Source organism: Buceros rhinoceros, unplaced genomic scaffold (assembly GCF_000710305.1).
Source record: "Buceros rhinoceros silvestris isolate BGI_N320 unplaced genomic scaffold, ASM71030v1 scaffold11344, whole genome shotgun sequence".
Taxonomy (NCBI): domain Eukaryota; kingdom Metazoa; phylum Chordata; class Aves; order Bucerotiformes; family Bucerotidae; genus Buceros; species Buceros rhinoceros.
Genome location: NW_010407689.1, coordinates 68,258 through 73,752, shown reverse-complemented (window position 1 = coordinate 73,752; position 5,495 = coordinate 68,258).

Here is a 5,495-nt window from a genome sequence, read left to right as displayed (position 1 = left end):
AAGTAAATTGAGGGAACTTCATCTATTTCACTGACAGGAAATGCTGAAGGATCTATCTGAAATCATTTGCTCAGATCTCCAGGGTCCGGGGATTTATGCAAGGTTTTTGCTATAGACTCTCCACCAGCTCTGGGAAACATCTGTTCCATATTCTGAATGCATTTTCCCAGCAGAGCTTGTTTTAATAAAATCATCACTTTCTCTGTGGTTAGAAAATCCAGTGCAATAAAGTGTTTTTTCCACACTAAAAAGTTCTTGACCACTGGTCAATGGGGAAGTTAAAAAGCAGCATGTGTCATCAAGCTTGACTTATCCTGTTCATCCAGAAGCTTCTCTGATGATCATAATATGACAGTGTTCACCAGAACTTAAGGTCTGAAAGTGACATGTGTTTTAATGTTACCTGCACTTCCTGGTTTTTTTGATGCTTCTTTGTAGGTAGCCTCTGTTTGAAACCAAGTCTCTAAGCTGTAGCATCTGACCAGTATATATATTGAATGAGACTATGCAAGTGAGGTGTTTTAAGGCATAGTTAAACTGTTAATTATTTTAAAATGTATTCTGTGAAGCTTTTTCCCCTTGGTTGTGTCCCAGCTTTGAGATGGCCTTTCCTCCTCAGTAAGACGTGTTAGAAAAAGTCTTGCTATGGTTCCATCCTCTGGGAACCAGGTAATTATGTGTACAGTCAAGTTATTCTCTGCTAAATCAGAAAAACAGGAGAACCAGGCAAAGTCCACAGCTCTCAGTGGGGTCTCCTTTGTCCTCAGTAGAGGTGATGAATGTAGTGGCGGTAGCTACCTTTCATGTTCACCTATGGAGGGAGCCCTTCCCCTATGCAGCAACCAAGGAAGGAAGAGGAGATCCAGTGAACAGGGAGAGAGTCTTCATTGTTCTGGAGAGGAAAAATTATCCTGACATGGAACTGCTCGGGAAGTGGGAAAGTTTGATTTTAATGAGAACTTTTCTGCTTTGAAAAAACCTGAGATGTTGCAAGCTTCATCCCATCCAGTTCCCCATGTAGGAACATTTTGTGTTCTCAGACTGCAGTTTTTCAGACACCTATAATTCCTGTTTGCAGTAGTTGGGTTTTAGACTAAAATGCTAGATAGGCATTGTCTGAAGATGAAGCTGCGTGTATCTTGGGAGAGACTGATGTTTCTCCTTGCTTTCGGTTGGGTGACTCATTATCCCAGTTTGAGTTAGAACAGAACTAATTCTGGTCAGTGATTTTACTTGCCAGCTCAGTCCCTTCTAAGTCACTGCACTGTCTGAAGTTAACGGCATCTTTTTGCAGCCATTGTCTGCTTATGTAAGTGATAACCCTTAATGTTTACAGTCACTACCAGGAACTGATGTGCAGAAAGGCTCTTCCTTATACTTGCTCCTGTGAAGACCAAGGTCACTGCTAAATCTCATTAAAGCAGTTTTAGTTTTCTTTTCCAATCCATAAGTTTCTCTCCCTTATTCCCTTTCTGTTCCCTTTGGGGAGGGAGAGGGTTAATAGAGGCATCTGTCATTTTTTGAGTGGCCAACCCAGCTCTAACCCTTGACACTTATCTTGCCTCATCGGGCCCACTATGTGTGTCCTGATCACCAGCGGTCTGCTTACCTGCTTTTCCTAGCTTTCCTCTCCTTTTTCAGACAAGAAACCACTCATGGTTTGTAATCAAGTGGAAGCAAGCACAGCAGTTTTATTTAGTAAGGGATCTGATTTCTGTCCCCCTTCGGAGGGGGGAACTACCTGGGTGTAAAAAAAAAAAAAAAAAAGAACAAAACAAAAAAAGGAGCAAACATGCTCAGTAATAAATGCCTTCAACCCTAAGCTGCATCCTGTAAAAGACAAATTTTCAGATCCAGTATATTACTGTTTCTCCTAGTCCCACCCTCTCCTGTGGGAAGTATAGGTGTTGGGGGTCTCTCCCCAACGTTAGGGTCAGCAGCTGTGGTGGGTCACCACACATCACGAATAGTCGGGGCAGACAATGCGACAACAGCTCGTGTGCACACAAAGCCTTCATTGAAATACGAGTGCAGCAAACCGCTGCGGCACCTACATACTGCAAATTGCAACTGCACCGTCCGTGTTCTCTCTTAGCACACAGTTTTATAATCTTCTAGTACTTGTTTATTATATGTGCTTTACTTGGATTGGTTTCAAGTGTACTCTCCTCCAGTCAGCTACTGACCAAGCCTCTCTGTCTCCTCCTAAACGACACGCCTCCTGTTGTTGACTGGCAGCAGGCTAATTCGGCTTCTTCCCTGCCGGGGTCACTCCCACATATAGGTACTGAATGGAGTCTGCTTCCTGCTCTTTCCTCAGGTTACGCATCTTCTGTCCTGTGCTAGTGGTACAAGGAAACTGCACAGCACAGTTTTGATGGCATCCTTTGTGTGCTGTCTCTTAAGATAATGTCTTTTATTTTGGTTCCAGCTGAACAACTTGGACTTCTTTTAACAAAACTGGATTTTCGTTTTTTCTCTTCTGGAAGCGGGAGAGAAACTGCTTTCTTGCTGACAATGCCACAACCTGCTGCTTTCTGCTCCACTGGACCTTTACCTATCAATCACCTCAGTCTGCCTCTCTAGTTTCTGCAAACAATTTAGGCACCTGTTTTTCAGCCAGAGTTGCAAGTGTAGTGGATTTGTCTCAGATTTATGGTGCATTTAAGCTACTGGACATTTCTTTCAGTCAGCCAAGCTCCCTTGGTAGTGCTGGTCTGTGAGAAACAGAAAAACGAGTTGTTGTACAAGTGCACTGTAGGTAGAAGGTGAAATATTCCCAGCCTGGGCAGAGAATCTCTTGTGTCATTGCCAGGTCATGCACCGAAACTAAGTTACCTAGTCAGGGAGTCTCCAGCAGCGTCCTGTTGGGGTTGTAGCTGTTAAGCAGGACAATTTGTTAGGAAGGATTGAATCATAAAAACGTGGGAGTTAAAAGAGCTTAGGAGATCTAGTACAGCTCCCTGCACAGAGGTGTGATCTAACGAATTCTGTTTCATCCCTGGTTGTGAGAGAAGCAGACAAAGCTTCAGCAGTCAGGCTGGAGAAAGGTGACGGGTGGTCTGGCACAGCAGCAGGTGGGAAGTACTGAGGATGGAAGAGATCTTGGATGGTTTGTAACCTGCTTACATTAAAATCCAGAGAAGTCAGTGCTGTTCTGCTCATCTCATTACAGGCTACTGTAAGCAGCAGACCAAGTCTGCCTTGTTACTACTGTAATGGCTTTCCACCAAGCATTGTATCGAACTGAAAATCTCCATTCTCCTCTTCAATGTTTCTAATGATAATAGGCTTCAATACATACATGGGCATTTCATGCTCTGGACAGTAACGCTGCAATCCTCTCCGCTCCTGGGTATGAGACACTAGTCTAACAGAGAGTTACAACTTCAGGAGTGTGTTGAGGGGACATCAGGCCCTGCACATTGCCTGCAACCTGTGTGCAGCTGCTTTCAGATGCCAGGTGCATGTCTCATCTTCCTTATGTATTGATTATGACACATCAGTTACTCATCTCTGTTTTGCTAGGATCCTGCATTAGCCTGCCTTGGGAGGAATCAGAAGAGAGAATGAAATGTCCGTCAAGTCGTTTTAATCTTTGGGATAAATTTAGGTATCATAAGGATAGGCAATGTCTAAAAACTCAAGTGAATTGGAATGGGATCTTCCAAAATTGTCGTGTATGATTCCAAAACACCCATGTAGGATAGAAGGGTGTAGGTGCTCCCTGTCTGTACCAGTGAGGTCAGTAGTGTTTGAAAATATCCAGTATATTTGCACACCTATATTTGGCCTTTGTGCAGTGCTCTCCCTTTTCATCAGCTACAATGAGACAAAATATGCAAAGATGTTGTAGATTTCATTAGTCACACTAATTTATTCAAACATCTCCTTTGCATAAGAAACCAAGGCCTGCACTGATCTCTGGGAAAGAATGTGCTCACAGCTTGGAAAAGCAGTCTGCGCGAATGACACTGCAGCACGGCAGAGGTCAGCAGCTCGGGTGCAGGAGAGGGGGCCGGCTGGAGGGTTTGGTGCCATCATTTGCAATTCAATCCCATACAGCTCCCTCCTAGGCGAACAATTCACTAAATACAGAGTTGTTCTTTTTTCCTAATTCACCATATAATTCACCTCCCAAGTTCAATTAAGAAGCAATCTGTTTGTGACTAGAAGCAAGCTGCATTTATTTAGAAATAGAAAATTATCCTTTGCTTCAGCAAAGACCACATGCCTTAATAATTCTGGTGTGAATGGCTGGTTGGGGTGTCCTTTAAATGGAATGGGATATTGTGTGAAGAATAGCATACTTTGGGGGGGTGAGAAGTCCTGGGGATGTAAAATTTAACTGAGAAGAGGAACTTTTGTTGAGCTTGGGCTTAAGGAAGTGACGAGGACTAGGCATGAAAGAAAACAAAGGGAAATCTTAGGATGGGACATTGAGGCTGGAAAAGAATGATAGAGTTCAGAGCAATCCATCTTGTTGAATCAGGCTTGTTCCTGTTCACACATCTAGTGGCTTTTGTCCAGTCAAGCTCTGTTAAACTATGGCACTTCCTTTGGGAGACAATCCCCTGATTTAGTGTGTCTCTTGGACCAGGAAGCTTTAACCTATAGTCAGCTGAGAGTCTAGCTATTTTATCTTCCCGTGGTTCATTTTGTTGCTTGCTTTCATCATCCCTTTCCTGATATTCTAATTAGTTATAGTAATATAATGTCGGAGAGGTAGAATTTGATACCATCTTTTCAGCCCCTCTCCGAGGTGTCAGAGGTGTACCTTTTCCCCTGTCCATGTGCCCCTGGGGGGGGGGCGGGCTGGAGAAGGCTTTGCAAGACGCTAGCTGAAGAGCAGAAAGAAGATTTTTCTAGCTGGCAAAGGAAGATTGGTTCAGGGGCTGGAAGGTGTCCAGCTGTCTTGAAAGTGGGACATCCCTCTTGGAAGTATCCAGCAGTGGCATCCGGCAGTGCTGCATGACTAACAGTATCTCCCTTTCTGCATATGGTGGTTAACCATGTTTTTCATGTTTTACCTTGCCACCAAGTCTGTAGAAACTTGGTCTTGCTAATACCTCTGCAGAGATCAGCTCGGTCATCCTCCCTTCTGCTCACAGGGGTTCCATAATACCAAGGTAGGGAGAGAGGAAAGGGGACAACAGTAGTAGTATCAGCACCACGTTCTGAAGGCTGTGAATGTAGTCTGTGCTGGCTGTATTTATCTGTTGTACATCATGCTGTTTCTAGTGTTGCGCCATCACCCTTGTACCATTTTTGAGTTCTACCTTCACTGTGTCGCTATGGAGAGCTTTTCTGCCAGAGAGATACTGGTCGGTGTTCCATATTGGGTCTGTGATTGTTCAGTGGCTTGCTGCCTAGGTTTCTATACTCTCTATGGTTGCTTTCTGGCTTCTGTTGTGTTCCCAAGTTGGACCTTGCAAAATGGAAAGCCCAGAAAACCTGGAAGAAGACAAACAGCAACAGAAAGAAGAGCCTTGTTC